Source organism: Hyaena hyaena, unplaced genomic scaffold (assembly GCF_003009895.1).
Source record: "Hyaena hyaena isolate Hyena2069 unplaced genomic scaffold, ASM300989v1 scaffold_161, whole genome shotgun sequence".
Taxonomy (NCBI): domain Eukaryota; kingdom Metazoa; phylum Chordata; class Mammalia; order Carnivora; family Hyaenidae; genus Hyaena; species Hyaena hyaena.
Window position 1 is genome coordinate 2,598,111 of NW_024080792.1, and position 18,975 is coordinate 2,617,085.

Sequence of the window (18,975 nt, forward strand, 5' to 3'; positions counted from 1 at the left end):
AACTATTTTATTCCCTACATGTTTCAAATATCATGATATAATATACCAAAAGGAACTATTTGGAGTATGTATATGTTAGGATTCTTCAGGTGAAAATAACAAAACATCCATCATGTTGGTCTGAACTCAGTGAAACACATATCAGAGTTCAGGCCTACAGAACTGTAACAGAGTAATTTCATATTGGATAAGTCATTAAAGTTATGGTAATTTGCTACAGTAGCCACATAATACTAATATACTGAATGAGGACACATGGGTTGGACAAATTTAGACCCACTGCTGAACATATCACATTAGCAAGGGAACGGCTATGAGATGGTCAGCTGAGGTACAAGTTAAGTAACCAAACAAATTATTCTGGAGAGAAAGATGGGGTAAGAATCAATGAGCCTCCCTTTGGAGCTGGGAGAAGCAATCCACATGATTCGTGGCTGTTTAACAATAAAGAACAAATGTGGATGAGAAGTCTAGAATATGTTCTTTAGTACACTTACCTCAGAAGGGATGTGAAACTGGCAGGTACTTTAAAAACTCAATGGTCTGTTCAGCTCAAAGGTAATTCAGAAAAGTGGTTCTTTCTTTTCTTTCTCAGAGGGGTATGGATTAATTTTTCTTCCATGTCTTACAACTTCTCTTGATCAATGTATTTTTAATGTCTGAGGAGGCTGTAATTTGTCACAGGATCTGTCTGAAATGAGGTGAATGATGTTTCATGCTTGGAGACTGCTTGCTCGGTGCCTAATGGAGGAAAGAATGAGTCAGTGGAAGAAAAATAAGGCTGAGACACAACTATGACCAAGTGTTTACGGGAGTACAATGTTTTTTTAATACTTAGAACAATATAAGATCATAAACTCATGAAAAATATTATACCAACCTATTTAAATTTATTATATAATTCTTAGTCCACTGAGGTATTTCAATAGTTCCTTAAATGTGTATTAACAAAGACCTATTTTCTAACTTTTAATGCTTATTTCCATTTCTGGCATACACTAAATGCTCTATAAATATTTGTTGTCATTAATGCTATTTTATCTATATGAGTATCTGCAGTATATAAGATGACTCATTTCTTCCTGAGTCATCAGGACGAACTTCTGAGATGTGAGGAAGACTATTTCCCTCCGAAGGTAAATTTAATGTCAACCCCAAATAGGAAGCAATAGATCATTTTGTAGACATGTGGGAACAGGAAACTTGGCTTCAAACAGCAATCAATTTAACCAGTGAAGTTAACACAGAGGTATATAGAAGTAAACTCTTGCAACTTATCTACCACTGTCCATAGGATAGAGAATCAGAACCTGAAGGCCTTGGGTATTTCAGTTCTGAAAGGACATCTGCCCAGGCACCTTCATGGACTAGAGGAGCTAGGCTTCAGGACCTGTTATTTTCTTTCACTACGGTTACCAATGCAAATCCTCAGATTCTTTGACCTTAGGACACAATACCATAGAGGCTTTGAGAATATGCTTACATGGTCCCAAAAATACAAATTAGTTTACATTCTTGTCATATCTGAGCCAGTGGCCTTCTCTACCCAGTCACATTGTCTTGGGTAATACTGAAAGAGTTCAAGGCTGAAAAACAGATTTTGGACTTCAGCAAATTCAACTCTATAGGGTTTCTTGGCTGATGGCACACCTCTATGAGCCTTTGGCCTTTCTAGTCAAAAAACTCTACAACTTGTTCAATAAACCTTGGAGATGCAACCTAATTGTTTCTATGGAAAAGTGTGTATAATATAAGTAACTAATTTTTAAAAATATAAACGCTTTTGGAATATTTTAAAGGCAGGAGTTGTCTATACATACTCTATAGTTTTAGGGCTGTGTGTTAGAATATGTGACTTTTCATATTCTAATTTTTATAAAACATGGTAAACTATGAATGTGGCTATGTCTCTGTATTTTTTCAAAATAGTTCAGTAATCATAATATCTTACCATGGTTCTCAGTTGGGTACCACTCCACAGTTTCTCAGAGTCATTTGAAAATGTGGGAGGTAGGGATACAAAGGGAGGAGTTTTCTCTTGTCACCTCTGTTAGGGGAGGGTGGTATCTAGGACCTCACGGGTCAGATATAGTCAACTTGCTGCAGCATTGGGAGAGTAACACATAAGAAAGAACAACAAAAAACTGCCTTGCCCCAACAGCAATTATATTTCTGTTGAGAGACATTTCTCCTGTTTTTTGTTTGTTTTTTTTTATGATGTAAGGATTTACTGTGACTTTCTAAGGTTATGATTTAAAACAGAAAGACATTGGCGGTCTGAGTGAATTTCCCAATATTAGATCAGAAAATAGTATTATCAGCTTGACTTTTTACTGCCATATTATTGTACACAACATTGGGGTTGGGGAGGTAAATGGGTGTGGGTATAGCTGGCTTTCTATGAGTTTCTTTACTTTTCAAAAAGCTCTAACAATAAAAAATATTTCTTCTCCTTTTTCAATGGCTGAAGGCTGATGACGTAGTCCTTGGGTCTATAGGAAATGAAAATCTTCTACACTTTCTAGTTAATTTGATCAATTGAAACAGCCAAGTCAGATACCTCACCTTGGTGACAGGGAATTGCAGAACTGGAAACAAAGTCCCAGTGCTTACTCAGCTTGGCATGGATCAGTCACTTTGAGACTTAACACATAATTATTCACATAACACTTCTTTCCATTAGAAGAAACCATCCAAAGGTGACAGTATAGGGGAACCTCTGATCACCCAGGCATTTTCTCAACCAGATCACAAAGACCAGCATTATATGCACACTTTGCTGATGTAGAAATAGGTTGAGATACAAATAGGGACTGATCAAATATCAGAGCAGGGCTGACCATTTACACAAAGGCATTCATTCCAGAGACAGATGCAGCTGGTCTCACAGGCCTGCCAGAGACAAAGGCTCTTCAGCTAAAATCCTTTATGAGTGAGGTTTAAACAATCATACAATCAGTTGGCATTACAGCATCCAATCTTTTTTAACTCGGTGACCAAAGATCAGTCCCAACCAGTGAACTTTCTAATTGTTGTAAATGTCATGTTAATGCCTGGCTTGTCCTGCCCCAACATTTTCAGGAGATAAAAGTTAATTCAGAAACAAAGTTCTCTGGAAGTCAGAGAAGCCTTTTAAAGAAACATTGAGAATTTGTAATCTCTTGCCAAAATGAAGAAAAAGTTACATTTCTGTCCAACAATCTCAAAATCAGCAAGACAAAGAAAAATAATCCAACCCCCAAAGCCAACAAAAGGCCCATTTACTATCTGACACCCTGGGTGGACTTTGAAGCCACACTTCTCCAACAATCACTGCATTATGTCCATAGAATAATGCCAACCTATTAATGTGGGGTTTGTTCAATCAATTTGGAATTCAAATCAGAGTAAATCAGGATAGAAGGCTGCCCTAACACCAAGCCACTAAAGCTAATCAAATGTAGAGACACAAAAAACAAACAAATAAAAAAAGTCTTCATTCCAGGAGCAAGGAAGGCAAGATTAAAACTTAACAGAACTAAAGATCTGTCCACATTAACCTAACCATAGGATACAAAAGCATATATTCAAAATAAAAGAAAACATGACCTTCATGACTTTCAGGACTCAAATGTGACTCATGTTGTCCCTCCTGTCCTCACACTAAGTCACAAAAGAGCATATTCATCTTTACAAACTGTTCTTAAAATGTTTAGACTTTAAACTTGAAATGTCAATGTGATACAAACAAGCTGTAGAGAGACTTTAAATATGTCTATATGTTTAAAACTTGTTTTTAAACAAAAACACAGATCCATTTTTAGAATGACTAAAGCACATCTCAACACAATTTCCTATTACCAAAATGTTTCATGACTTAGGTCACTGTAGTTAGGTCATCTTTGAAGTGCTGGTAATTAGAGCCCACTTAATTGGTAAACAGAATTAGAACAATAAGATATTCAGGAATAAAAGTCATTAGTGGAGGAAGAAGATAGAAGAAAATTTTGATTATATCATTTTTATAAACTTTGAAATCACAAATTCTTCTAGATATTTCAAATGTTCTCTCTCTCTCAGAGACACTGTTCCCATAAACTTCCAAATTCTGTCTAAAGTAAACTTTCGAATTTTATCAAGTTCAAAATATTTAATTAGGGAAAAGAAATCCTAGTCGACTTAAATTTCTAAATACATTATGAACACAAATACAAATAAGAAGAATAAAATTACAAAAGACTATTCTTCTTAAAACTCAGGAAAATAAATGGTTAAATAGAAAATTTTAAATATGTATGGTTATTCTTAAATTCAGCATATAAAAAGTATGAAACAAACAAATCACATGCCTGTTCATATAGCAAGACATTCAGTGTGGAAAGTTTCTATGGATGTCACAGAAGGTATTAAAATATGAGTTATTTATGTCTCTTAAACATTTAAGAAAAAATATTTAATTCAGTTTGCAGAATTGATAATAATTGGACCAGTAGGGAGGTGAAATGTCATTTAATAGCTATATGATTGATTATAAAGTATTATTAGCTCAGGAGAACACTCACTTTGAGATTGATTAAGGAAAAACTGTTTTTTTAAATCGGTCTTTAAGTACTCAGCCCCTGAGCCAAAAGACTTCTAATCCTCTACAAATGTACAGAATGCAATGGAGAACTGATTTAGCACCAAAGTTCTAGGAATCAAAGATATCATAACTACGATAGTAAATAATAATTATCTTCTACTTATACCAATACAATCTCTTCAATCAATGAATTATTACCCTATTTCAGATTGCAATATTTGGGGTGCAAATGGGGAAACGTACTTCAGCAAAATGTAATGAAAAATCAAGACTGAAAATTGTGAGGCTGTTACATTCAAATATACAGGAAGTCAGTTTTCTGATCACAGTGATCTCCTATGAACCACAGAAGGGCAGTCTAAGGTTGATAAAGTGAAGTTATTTTACCTACATGTAACAGGAACCCACTGTAGATGAACAGTTTGCTTCATACAAATCCTGGTCTCAGGCTACTTTCGATTGCCTTGGCTTTCTGCATGCCAGCCTTCTTTGGCCTGTCTCAGTTCTTGAACTGGCTCTGTTCTGTCTCCACAAGAAACCTTAACGCTGTAGAGCAGTTCCCCTTTATTCATGGGAGATACGTTCCAAGGCTCCCAGTGGATGCTTGAAATCATAGTGTATATACACATATATAATTTTATATAAAAGGTATTTTATATATAATATATATTATCACACATATGTACATATATTTTATATATCAATATCGTAGTTTATATATACATATGTCTATGCTGTGATTTCAAGCATCCACTGGGAACCTTGGAATATATATATATATATACACACACACACATATATGTACACACCTATCATAAACACACCTATACACCTATAATACACACCTATAATAAAGTTTAATTTGTAAATTAGGCACCTCAAGAGATTAACAGCAATAATAACACAGAACAGTTATAAACCATATACTGTAATAAAAGTTATGTGAAGTTGGCCTCACAGCGTATATTCGCAAAATACCTCGCTGTGCTGTCCTCACCCTTCTTCCGCGGATGACGTGAGATGGTAAAACGCCTACGTGCTGAGAAGCGGCGTGGAGAATGACGTGAGCACGCCCGACTTGGCGTTAGGCTACTATTGACCTTCTGCTGATTCGTCAGGAGGATCATCTGCTTCTGGAGCGCAGTTGGCGGGAGGAACCAAAACTCGAAACTCTCGAAATGCAGGCAGAAAGTGAAACTGCTTTGCTCCCTCGACCCAGGCCCATCCCCCTTCAGTCCTTTCCTAGCCCTGCGTCAAGGAAGCCTTTTCCAGCACGACCCCTAGGTCTGTTTCCCCTATTACATACTCTCAGAGCACTTTTCTTTCGGAACTTTCTGTCTCAGCATTACTCATGCTTTCAGTAAATATTTAATTGAGGAAATACTGTTTAATACCTGTAGGTGCTGCCCGTGGTGTAAACTCCAAAAGGGTCCGAATTGTATCTAATTCATATATTGTTCGGTCTCTAGGATTTAGCACAGTGTCTGGAAGCTAGGTGTTTAACTGAATGAATGGAGTGAATGAGGGAAGGAAAGAAATGGGCGAAATATTAAAGTGGCTTTTTATGGGGCACCTGGTGGCTCAGTGGGTTAAGCGTCTGACTTTGGCTCAGGTTATGATTTCACAGTTGGTGAGTTCATCTCCCTCTCTCTCTCTCTCTCTCTCTCTCTCTCTCTCTCCCTCCCCTCTCTCTTCTCTCTCTCTTCTCTCCTCTCTCCTCTCTCTCTCTCTCTCTCTGCCTCTCCCCTACTCAGTTAACTTCTTAGAGAATTCGTTCTGTATATATAAAGAAAGAGCTGGGAAATACTGGATGATTTTGAGTAAGGTAATTTTGAGATCATTTTGGGTAAGGTAACTCCAGTCTATTATGTAAGCTCTATTTTGGGTAATTTCAAATGAAAAAAATGGACAGTATAAGTAGCAAAGCAAAACTGGATTTAAGTATTCTTCAACTGCATTCACTAAAAGACCAGGCCAAAGGAAATATAGCAAATATTTTTCTCCTCTCAGAAGGAGAGAGAGAGTACACATAAAAGATGACTGGGACATTGTAGAAACTTTAACATGTTTTTTTTCTTCCTTTTTATGAAAAAGGTTAACCATAATTAGATATGCTGGGAACATGCTTCATAGAAAAAGAACATAGAAAGCCAAACCAACAGAAAGTAATTGAAGAGCACTTTAAAACACAAGATGAATTCAAATCATCAAGAAGAGACTTTAACCTGTTATCTTGGAGGATTCTTGAAGACTAGAAAAGGCCCATCTATTTTTTTTTTTAATTTATTTTTATTTTGATAGGGAGAGAGGGTGTGTGTGTGCCTGCCAGCAGGGGAGGGGGTTGGGGGCTTGGGGGAGAGAATCCCAAGCAGGCTCCACACTGTCAGCACAGAGCCCAGTGCAGGGCTCAGAACTCAAACCGTGAGATCATGACCGGAGCTGAAATCAAGAAGAGATGCACTGACTGACCCACCCAGGCATCCCAAAAGCCCATCTAATTTTAAACTTAGGGGCAAGGTTTGGAGAAGAATATTTACTGAATAGAAGTATCTTAAATGTTTCTCAGGGGAACCAAGCTCCCTGGCAAACATTTTCCAATTCAGGATCAGGCGTGATGATAGGGGAAAATTTGCTACATCTGCTGCTAATTGAGACATACTATTTGAGTACGGGATAAAGGGAGGGCAGGGCCTCTCCTGTGAACACAGGACATTTGGAATGCCAAAGACCTAAGTTTAAATAACTGCTTGTTCGCTGATATAAGTTTTAAGAATATGGACTAGTCTGCAGGAATTTAAGTTTGTGTTTTGAATATCTGATGATAAAGGCATCTTCTGTAGGGTCAGACCAGTTCTTAACCCACATAGTCCTAAAATGGAACATTCTGGTTGACACAAATAATGTTAAGCATTCTTAAGTAACTATGAAAGTGAGGAAATACAAAGCTGGGGTTTTTTTTTTTGAAGTTCATACTGCTGCTAGTACATAATAATAATATTGATAAGATACAGTAATGGTGGCTAATACTCAATGAATGTTATTCTACAAAAGACTGTTCCATGTATGTATTAATTCATCAACTCAATATTGTAGATCCCTGAAAATATCAAACATGAGAGAATATTCGTATAATTATAAATTAGTCACATGTTCTTGGAAATTCTAAGGAATTGTAAAAGGCTAGAATGAACAGAAGAGGAATCATCACAGTTATTTGAAACATCTCGGGCCACGTTTCTCCAAGAGATATCCCCAACAGAACCAGTCAGGTGCTTAGCCCACCATAGACTTAATCAGATTCAGATCCAGTGGCTCAGAATGAACTTGGAAAAGAGATAGTGTCTCATGTGACAAATAATGGAGCCAAGACTGTTCACAGGATCAGGAAACTTTTTGAGTGTGATATATTCAGAGTCTGAAACAGAAATTCCTATATGAAAAGTCTGTAAGGCTTAAGTGAAGGATTCAAATGTAATAATTGCCATACACATCATGAAAATAAAGTAGTATTTTAAAATCTCTCCACAATTTAAAGCCCAAATCAAGATAATTTTGCTCATGAGTTCTGCTGAATATTTAAGAAGAAATAATAGCAACTCCTCAGAAATTCTTTCAGAAAATTAAGAGTGGAGCATTTCCCACCTCATTCTTTAGAGTTAGTATTACTCAGGTAATAAAACCAGAGAAGGATATCACAAGGAAAAACATACAAACTATAGACCAATATTTCTCAAAACACGAAAGAAGGAACAAATATGTCACTGGCACTTACATCCTTCTTTGGGTTTGCTTTCAGGAACCCCACCTAAAATAAAAGTAAAGCTTCAAATTTGAAAAGAACCAAGAGAGAAGAGGAGAGGGATAGGGAAGGGAAGTTTTATAAAGGAAACTCCTAAAAAGGACATTATTGGACATAATTTGGAAATTTGAAAATGCACTGGATATTAGGAAATATGACAGTTTCAGTGTCTAATTTCTTGGCTCTGATAACGATGTGAGTTCAGCAGGCGAATGTTCCTGTTCTTAAGAGATACGTGATGAAGTGTTACAAGTGAAGCATCACTAATATCTGTAACTTATTTTCAAACAGTAAGGGGAAAAAAGAGAGCAGGTGTGGAAACTGCTAATAATTTGTGATTCTGGGTGAGGAATGAACGTGTTCATTATTCTTTTGATTTTTCTGTTGATTAATTTTTTTAATAAAATTGATTAGAGAAGTACAAAAACCACAGATACCACTACATACCTATCAGAATGGCTAAAATTTTTAAAAACTAAAAACTGGCAAGACCGATTACCACTGACAATATGGAGAAAGTTGGGCAGGCTCTCATACATTGCTGGTGAGAGGGCAGCATGGTATAGCAACTTTGCCAAACAGTTGTTCTTTTTTCATAGTTAAGAAATAGACTTACTGTATGACCCCAAATTTCCTCTCCTAGCTGTTTATCAGAGACATGAAAACTTCTGTCCACATAAAAAGCTATCCATCAATGTTTATAGTGACTTTATTCATAATAAACTGGAAACTGGAGACAGTGCAAATGTCCCTTAACTGGGAAAGGCATACACTGTGATACATCGATACAATAAAATATTACTTCACAATAAAAAGAAAGAAACTACTGATACACACAGCAACATGGATGAATATCCAATATATTATGCGAAGTGGAAAAAGCTAGACTCAAAAGCTATATATTGTATAATTCCATTTAAATGACAGTCTGCAAAAGGTAAATTATGAGAACAGAAAACAAATCAGCAGGTGGGCTGTGGGTGAAATCGGGAGTTGGCTACAAAGACACATGCCTCCATGTGTCTTTGGAGACTTTCTAGAAGGATAGAACTGTTCTATAGAACTTTCTAGAATGATAGAACTGTTTTATACTTTTGGTGGTGGTTACATGATGATATGTGCTCAGGACCAAATGCTAAAGGGGGTGAATTTAACTTATACCTTAATGAAAAATTATCTTAATTTTAAAACTAAATAAATAAATGTTATTTAAAGAGTCATGTCAGTCCTCTCTCTAAAACCATCCAATGGAGTCTTAGCCAGAATAAATAGCAAAGTCACTGTAATAGCTTATAAGGTCCTATATCATCTGGCATCCCTTTAGCTCTGTCATCTCATCTGGTACTTTTCTTCCCCTCCTTCAATCTATTCCAGCCACACTGGCCACTTAACATTCCCAAAACCTATCAAGCATGTTTCCACCTCAGAGCCTTTGCGCCTCACCTATTCCCTCTGCTCTTCCCCCAGATAGTGATATAACTTGTTTACTCTAATATCACCTTTACAGTAAAGTCTCCTTCATAATCCCACCTCACACTGGTACTCCTTTCCTCCATGTTACTTTTCATTATCAAACATACTATATATATACACATATATATATACATATATATGTATATATATATAATACTTTAAAATTTATTTTGTATAATTTATATCTATCTCAACAAGAGAGGAGAGGGCTTCTTCTGAATTTGTTAACAGCTATGGCACATGCATACACATCAGTGTTTAACATATAGTAGTACTATTGGTTGAATAAATGAGTTGAGATGTAATGAAAGAGTCATTGCTTCACCCACCCATGCTCTGCACTCAATTTCACTTGCATACTTTTTATAACACACTAAAATCAGTCTTACCATAATTATTAAGGAAGTGGATCTTTATTCTAATTCCACTTCTATGAGAAAAAAGTAAATAATGAAAAAGAATTATTAAGGATACATTTATGAAAACAAGTATCAACATTTCCATAGAATAAAGACAAATTCATCTGGATTCAGATGTAAATCACTTAGCTCTAAAATATGGAACCAGTGGTCATTTGTTCTTCCTCCTTTGTGAAGCCTTCATCCCTATCTCTTTCCCCCCAGCCTCTGAGCTCTCAGAGTCAGTTCACTTCAGCTTCCCACCATCCACTCTGTGGTTCATGCATGCTGCACTTGTCACACTAAATTTTATTTGCAATAGCCCCTTTCAGCAAATAAACTACTTGATGGCAAGGATCTTAAGGTTAAGAAATGTTAGGGGTGCCTGGGTGGCTCAGTTGGTTAAGCATCTGGCTTCAGCTTGGGTCATGGTCTCATCGTTCATGAAATCAAGCTCCACATCAGGCTCCACACTGGCAGTGCAGAGACTGCTTGGGAGTCACTCTCTCTCCCCCCTCTCTCTGCTGCTCCCCCACTCGTGCATGCTTGTGCTTTCTAGCTATCTATCTCAAAAAAAATGAAAAAAATTTTAAGTTAAATTATGTGTTCTAACTCCCTAGCCTAGAACCAGGCATAAAGAATTTTAATAAAGATTCATTGAGTTGAATGTAAATGAGCTGATTTTTGAAGTCATAGATTTGAAGTCTTCAGAACTGTGAATTATCAAAGAAATGCTAAGTTGAGTTGGTTATACTAGCCAGTTATAGATATATAATAAATATAGTGGAAAATCTATATCTATATAGACATACATCTAGATATATAGATATTGACATAGATATTTTGAAAAGAATTTCACAGACTATCCTGAAACCACAGAGTTGATTTGGTTCAGGAACTCAGACACCATTTGTAGAGTTTTCTGATCCATCAAAATTTTAGTAGACTTAATCTTAGGCATGAATTTCTCTTCTTAGGAAACTTTGAGGAGGGGGAAGACATGGGACAGGATCTGGATTAGAAAAAAGTCCAGCAAGGGGCCCCTGAAAGAGCCACGCAGACACCGGGCATCCGCGCCCCTGGCTGGCTGGAACTCGAGAGGGAAGGCAAGGAACTAAAAACTGGGAAATTAGCCTGTGAGTTCATGTTTCGGGTGACGAGCCATAGAGGGACCCGGTTTTCCTCACTCCAGCGGGCTCGGGCTCAGAACACCCTGCGGGCAAGCCCCCGCCCGTGCGCGCCAGCCTGACCCAGAGAAGGAAGCAGCGATTCTGACTCCGCCCCCAGAGCTCGGCAGGGGGCCTGGAATTGCCCCAGGGGGTTGCCTGGGAAGCTGTGTCTAAGGCAATTTCAGCGGGGCGCGGACGGGGATTTGGAGATTGGAACTGGCCTGGGTTGAAGAGTGCAACCAACTTCGGCTGCGCCTCCGGTACGGGGAGTTTACACGCCCAAAAAAGCGAGGAGCAGCGCTTGCTTCGAGAAGGGACTGGAGCACCGTCACTCTCCTCCCCACAACCGCTGAGGCAGAGCTCCCGCCTGAGGCATTGGATCCCGCCACGCCCATCCCTGCCTGAGAGCTGCCCTCCTCCCTTTTTTTTTTCTTTTTTTTCCCTTTTTTACTCTTTTATTTTTTCTTCTTCTTTCTCTTTTCTCTCTTTTTTCCCCAGAACACTGACCTGATTAACTCTGGTCTCCAACTTGCTTAAACAATCACGAGTCCATTGTGTAAATGTAAATTCTACACCTACTGACATTTTCAGCTATTTCTCTCAGGAGTAATTAGACTATATAGTTTCTCTGGATAATTCCAGCACCCTTCTCTCACCTACCCAACCATATTCTACCCTTTACCTCTTTGAAAAAAGCTTCTTATCCCTTCTGCCTGTTCATTCTATTCCCAATTGTGCCTCATCCCGCCCTGCTTTCTCTCTCTTTCTCTATGCTCCTCAACCAGCACTGCATACACACGGCTATTTAACTGTAGCTGGGAAATCCAGGTATATGCTTTAAACCGTTCTTTGTCCATCGGTTTTCTTCTTTTTTCGTTTTCTTTTCCCCTTTTTGACCCTTTTATGTATTTTATACTCCCTGTTATTCGCCCTCCCTCCTCCATCTTTTCTCTTAACTTTTTCGTTTTCCCTCTCGCTTTGCATGTTAGTTGAATTAGCCTGTGCGTTTGTGTGCTCCTGCTCCCTGTGTGTTTGTCTGTCTGTTTTCTTTTCCAGGGCTACCTCAAGAAACAAGCTAGAGTGCACAAGGTGGAGAGTCCCAAATATCACTACGAATAGGAAAATAAAATAACCAAGGTCCCAACAAGAGAGACCAGGGGATACCATTCAAAAAACACTCTCTGAAAGGGTAGGCCCTGGAAAGTCAAAGAGCCTTCTTGGATATAGCAGTGCTCATAGAAACAGAGAGAATAATAGGTCTTTAAAACCAACAAGAGCCGGAAAGCTAACTAAAATGACGAAACGAAAGACCTCTCCTCCAAAGAAACTCCAAGAAGAAATGACAGCTAATGAACTGCTCAAAACAGATATCAGCAGCATCACTGAACAAGATTTTAGAATAATAATGGTAAAATTAATAGCTGGGCTTGAAAAAAACATAGGGGACATCAAAGAAACTATGGCTACAGACAGAATGGAAAATAAAAATAGGCATGAAGAATTAAAAAATGCGATAAATGAGATCCATAATAAATTAGAGGCCTCCAATGCACGGATTGAAGAGGCAGAAAGGAGAATAAGTGATTTAGAAGACACCATTATAGAAAAACAAGAAGCTGACAAAAAAAGAGACAAACTGATCCAGGAACAGGAAAGAAGAATTCGAGAGCTCAGCGATACGGTCAAACGCAACAATATCCGTATCATAGGAATCCCAGAAGAGGAAGAGAGAGGGAAAGGTGCTGAAGGAGTCCTGGAACAAATTATAGCAGAGAACTTCCCCGACCTGGGGAAGGAAGTAAATGTGGAAGTACAAGAGGCTCAGAGGACTCCCCTCAGACGTAACCTGAATCGATCTTCTGCACGACATATCATAGTGAAAATGGCCAAATACAAGGACAAAGAGAGAATTTTGAAAGCAGCTAGGGAGAAAAGGGCCCTAACATACAAAGGGAAACCTATCAGAGTGGTGACAGACCTATCTACTGAAACTTGGCAGGCTAGAAAGGAATGGCAGGAAATCTTCAATGTGATGAACAGTAAAAATATGCAGCCAAGAATCCTCTATCCAGCAAGCCTGTCATTCAAAATAGAAGGAGAGATAAAAACCTTTCCAAATAAACAGAAATTGAAAGAATTTGTCACCACGAAGCCAGCCCTACAAGAAATCCTGAGGGGGATGCTCTGAAGGAAAGGTTGCAAGGAACAAAGATACCAGAGACACCACCACAAACATGAACCCTACAAAAGATACAAAGACTCTAAACCCACATATTTCAATAATAACACTGAATGTAAATGGGCTGAATGCTCCAATCAAAAGACATAGGGTAGCAGAATGGATTAAAAAACAAAATCCATCAATATGCTGTCTACAAGAAACTCATTTTAGACGGGAAGATACCTTCAGATTAAAAGTAAGGGGATGGAGAAATATATATCATGCTACAGGAAATCAAAAGAAAGCCGGAGTAGCGATACTTATATCAGACAAACTGGACTTTAAATTAAAGACAATCACAAGAGATGAAGAAGGGCACTACATAATAATTACAGGGTCCATCCATCAGGAAGAACTAACAATCATAAATGTCTACGCACCGAATATGGGAGCACCTAAATATCTAAAACAATTAATCACAAACAGAAACAAGCTTATAGATAAGAATGTGCTAATAGCAGGGGACTTTAATACTCCGCTTACAGCAATGGATAGGTCAACCAGACAGAAAATCACTAAAGAAATAATGGACTTGAAAGACACATTGGACCAGATGGATCTGACGGATATATTTAGAACTTTACATCCTGAGGCCAGGGAATTTACTTTCTTCTCAAGTGCGCATGGCACATTCTCCAAGATAGATCACATACTGGGACATAAAGCAGCCCTCAATAAATATAAAAGAATAGAGATCATACCATGCACACTGTCAGATCACAATGCTTTGAAACTTGAAATCAATTACAGGAAGAAGTCTGGAAAACCGCCAAAAACATGGAGGTTAAAGAACACCCTTCTAAAGAATGAATGGGCCAATCAGGCAATTAGAGAGGAAATTAAAAAATATATGGAAACAAATGAAAATGAAAACACAACAATTCAAAATCTATGGGATGCGGCCAAGGCAGTCCTAAGAGGAAAGTACATTGCTCTCCAGGCCTATTTCAAGAGATTAGAAAAAGCACAAGTCCAAAATCTAACAGCTCACCTAAAGGAGCTAGAGGCAGAGCAACAAGAACGCCCTAAACCCAGTAGAAGAAGAGAAATAGTAAAAATTAGAGCAGAAATAAACAACATAGAGACCAAAGAAACAATTGAACAGATCAATGAAACCAAGAGTTGGTTTTTTGAAAAAGTAAACAAAATTGACAAACCTCTAGCCAGGCTTATCAAAAAGAAAAGAGAGAGCACCCAAATAGACAAAATTATGAATGAAAATGGACTTATTACAACCAACCCCTCAGAAATACAAGCAATTATCAGGGAATACTATGAAAAATTATATGCCAACAAATTGGACAACTTAGAAGAAATGGACAAATTCCTAAACACACACTCACTACCAAAATTCACACGGGAAGAAATAGAAAACCTGAACAGACCCATAACGAGTGAAGAAATCGAATCAGTGATCAAAAATCTCCCAACAAATAAGAGCCCTGGACCTGATGGTTTCCCTGGGGAATTCTACCAGACATTTAAAACAGAATTAATCCCAATTCTTCTCAAGCTATTCCAAAAAATAGAAGTCGAAGGAAAACTCCCGGACTCATTTTATGAAGCCAGCATCACTCTGATTCCCAAGCCAGACAGAGATCCAGCAAAAAAAGAGAACTATAGGCCAATATCCTTGATGAATACGGATGCAAAAATTCTCAACAAGATCCTTGCAAATCGAATCCAGCAGCATATCAAAAGAATCATCCACCAAGATCAAGTGGGATTCATTCCTGGGTTACAGGGCTGGTTCAACATTCGCAAATCAATCAATGTGATCCATCATATCAATAAAAGAAAAGATAAAAACCATATGATCCTGTCAATAGATGCAGAAAAAGCATTTGACAAAATACAGCATCCCTTCTTAATAAAGACTCTCGAGAAAGTTGGGATAGAAGGAACCTACTTAAACATCATCAAAGCCATCTATGAGAAGCCTTCAGCTAACATCATCCTCAACGGGGAAAAACTGAGAGCTTTCCCCCTGAGATCAGGAACACGACAGGGATGTCCACTCTCACCACTGTTGTTTAACATAGTGCTGGAAGTCCTAGCATCAGCCATCAGACAACAAAAGGAAATCAAAGGCATCAGAATTGGCAAAGAGGAAGTCAAACTTTCACTCTTCGCAGATGACATGATACTCTACATAGAAAACCCGACAGACTCCACCAGAAGCCTACTAGAACTGATCCAAGAATTCAGCCAAGTTGCAGGGTACAAAATCAACGTACAGAAATCGGTTGCATTTTTATACACCAATAATGAAGCAACAGAAAGAGAAATCAAGAAACTGATCCCATTCACAATTGCACAAAAAACCATAAAATACCTCGGAATAAACCTAACCAAGGATACAAGAGATCTGTATGATGAAAACTATAGAAAACTTATGAAGGAAATTGAAGAAGACACAAAGAAATGGAAAAACATTCCATGCTCATGGATAGGAAGAATAAATATAGTTAAGATGTCATTACTACCTAAAGCACTCTACACATTCAATGCAATTCCAATCAAAATTGCACCAGCATACTTCTCAAAACTAGAACAAACTATCCAAAAATTTGTATGGAACCACAAAAGACCCCGAATAGCCAAAGTAATACTGAAAAATAAAACCAAAACGGGAGGTATCACCATCCCAGACTTCAGCCTCTACTACAAAGCTGTCATCCTCAAGACAGTATGGTATTGGCACAAAAACAGACACATAGACCAATGGAACAGAATTGAGAACTCAGAAGTGGACCCAAAAGTATACAGCCAACTGATCTTTGACAAAGCAGGAAAGAATATCCAATGGAAAAAAGACAGCCTTTTTAACAGATGGTGTTGGGAGAACTGGACAGCAACATGCAGAAGAATGAAACTAGATCATTTTCTCACACCATGCACAAAAATCAACTCAAAATGGATAAAGGACCTGAACGTGAGACAGGAAACTATCAACACCCTAGAGGAGAAAGCAGGAAACAACCTCCTTGACCTCCACCGCAGCAACTTCTTACTTGACACATCCCCAAAAGCAAGGGAATCAAGAGCAAAAATAAACTGTTGGGACCTCATCAAGATTAAAAGCTTCTGCACAGCCAAGGAAACAACCCAGAAAATTAATAGGCAACCAACGGAATGGGAAAAGATAGTTGCAAATGACATATCAGATAAAGGGTTAATATCCAGAATCTATAAGGAACTCACCAAACTACACGCCCGAAAAACAAACAACCCAGTGAAGAAATGGGCAGAAGACATGAACAGACACTTCTCCAAAGAGGACATCCAGATGGCCAACAGACACATGAAACGATGCTCAGCATCCCTCCTCATCAGGGAAATACAAATCAAAACCACACTGAGATACCACCTCACGCCAGTCAGAGTGGCTAAAATGAGCAAATCAGAGAACTCTAGATGCTGGCGAGGATGTGGAGAAACGGGCACCCTCCTACACTGTTGGTGGGAATGTAAACTGGTACAGCCCCTCTGGAAAACAGTGTGGAGGTTCCTCAGGAAACTAACAATAGAACTCCCTTATGACCCAGCAATAGCACTGCTAGGAATTTACCCAAGGGATACAGAAATGCTGAGGCATAGGAGCACATGTACCCCAATGTTCATAGCAGCACTCTCCACAATAGCTAAAACATGGAAAGAGCCTAAGTGTCCATCAACAGATGAATGGATCAAGAAGATGTGGTTTATCTATACCATGGAATACTACATGGCAATGAGAAACAATGAAATCTGGCCATGTGTAGCAACATGGATGGACCTTGAGGGTGTTATGCTGAGCGAAATAAGTCAGGCAGAGAAGGACAAATATCATATGTTTGCACGTATAGGAGGATTAGGAGGAACTTGACGGAGGAACAAGGGGGAGAAGAAGGGCGGAAATGGTGGGGGAAAGGGAGAGAGGCAAACCATGAGAGACTCTTGAATGCTGACAAAAACTGAGGACTGATGGATGTGGGGGGGAGGGGGGATGAGCACTGAGTGTTATGTGGAAACTAATTTGACAATAAACTATTTGTAAAAAAAAAAAAAAAGAAAGAAAAAAGTCCAGCAAAAAGGTTAATAATTTTTTTAAAAGCATGCTGTAGGACTTCTTTTGAGAAAGCATTGATCAAGGCCATGAGAAAACTTCCAAGCACTTCACACTTGGGATGACTTCATCAGAGCTATCAAAGTTTCTACTTTGGCAGAGATAGGATTCAACAAGAAGGCACATGTTTCAACAGAAAGTCAAAGATAACAGAAAAAAAAAAAAGAAATTTGAGTCCCGACTGCCTCCTTTGGGGCCCAACCTTTTTAATATTTTCCTAATTGTTTTTTCACTTTCAGACTCTTCCCAATAGCCCTTAAACTGTTTTCAAATTGATCTTCCTACTGCAGAGTTGTGGCAATGTTTTTCCAATGCTCAAAAACCAAGCCGCATTTCCTGAAGGACTCCACCTGAACATCTTTCAAAGCATGACCCTTTATAATATGGTCTCAGTGCATATTTTCATCAGGATATTCCATAAGGCTTCTATGCACACACAGCATGGGAACCATACTGGACTTACTCATTTATTCTTCAGTCATACTCCATGAGTTTTCTCCCCCTTCCTTTCCTTAGTCAGCCCCCTCCTCCTGGAGTGCACACTCCTCGCATTACCTTTTATCAACCTTCTGACTGATAACCATCCAGTTATCGTACACAGCCTTTCATGATCTCTCCCAGTCTGGTGGGCTCTGTCTCTCTTTTCAGACCCATCATGGAATTTACACCTCCCTAACAGGTCCCAGCTTAAACCATCACTGTACACGCATTTGTCTTATTCCTGCCTTCTCATGCCGCCCCTGCTTGGTTTTTAAAATCTGACACTAAGCTCTGGTTACTTTTATTTACTATAGGTAATAAGATAGAACATTTTCTACACAATATTCTCAATCAGTTTTTCTTTCTTTTTTTAAAAAGTGTATTTATTTTGAGAGAGAGAGAGAGAGAGAGGGAGGGAGAACATGAGTAGGCGAGGGGCAGAGGGAGAGAGAGAGAATCCAAGCAGGATCCTCACTGCCAGCACAGAGCCCACCGCAGGGCTCAATCCCACGAACTACCAGATCACTATCCGAGCTGAAACTGAGTTGGATGCTTAACCCACTGAACCACCTCAGTCAGTGTTTCTTGATTTATAAGGTTGGCTAAATATCAGGAGAGACACTGTGAAATCACAACTGTTGATCTGCTCAGTAGCCAAAACCTAACTTAGGTGTCCTCAAGAAGTTTTCCAAAGATTTATTATAGGGATCTGTAAGAAGACAATGGTATCTTGTTTTTGTTGTTTTTCAATCTTGAACCTCTTACA

At 38.5% G+C, this 18,975-nt stretch overlaps 1 long non-coding RNA gene across 2 annotated transcripts in view; it reads right to left on the minus strand.

Annotated features, from left to right (window-relative positions):
* LOC120236740 overlaps positions 1-5,580 on the minus strand; it is a 39,671-nt gene extending 34,091 nt beyond the window's left edge. For both annotated transcript variants that reach the window (XR_005529755.1, XR_005529754.1), the window contains exons 1-2: positions 5,540-5,580; positions 498-741 (exon numbers count right to left, since the gene is read on the minus strand). This is a non-coding gene — a long non-coding RNA (uncharacterized LOC120236740). The remainder of the gene's footprint in view (positions 1-497; positions 742-5,539) is intronic.
* Between the last annotated feature and the right edge of the window lie 13,395 nt (positions 5,581-18,975).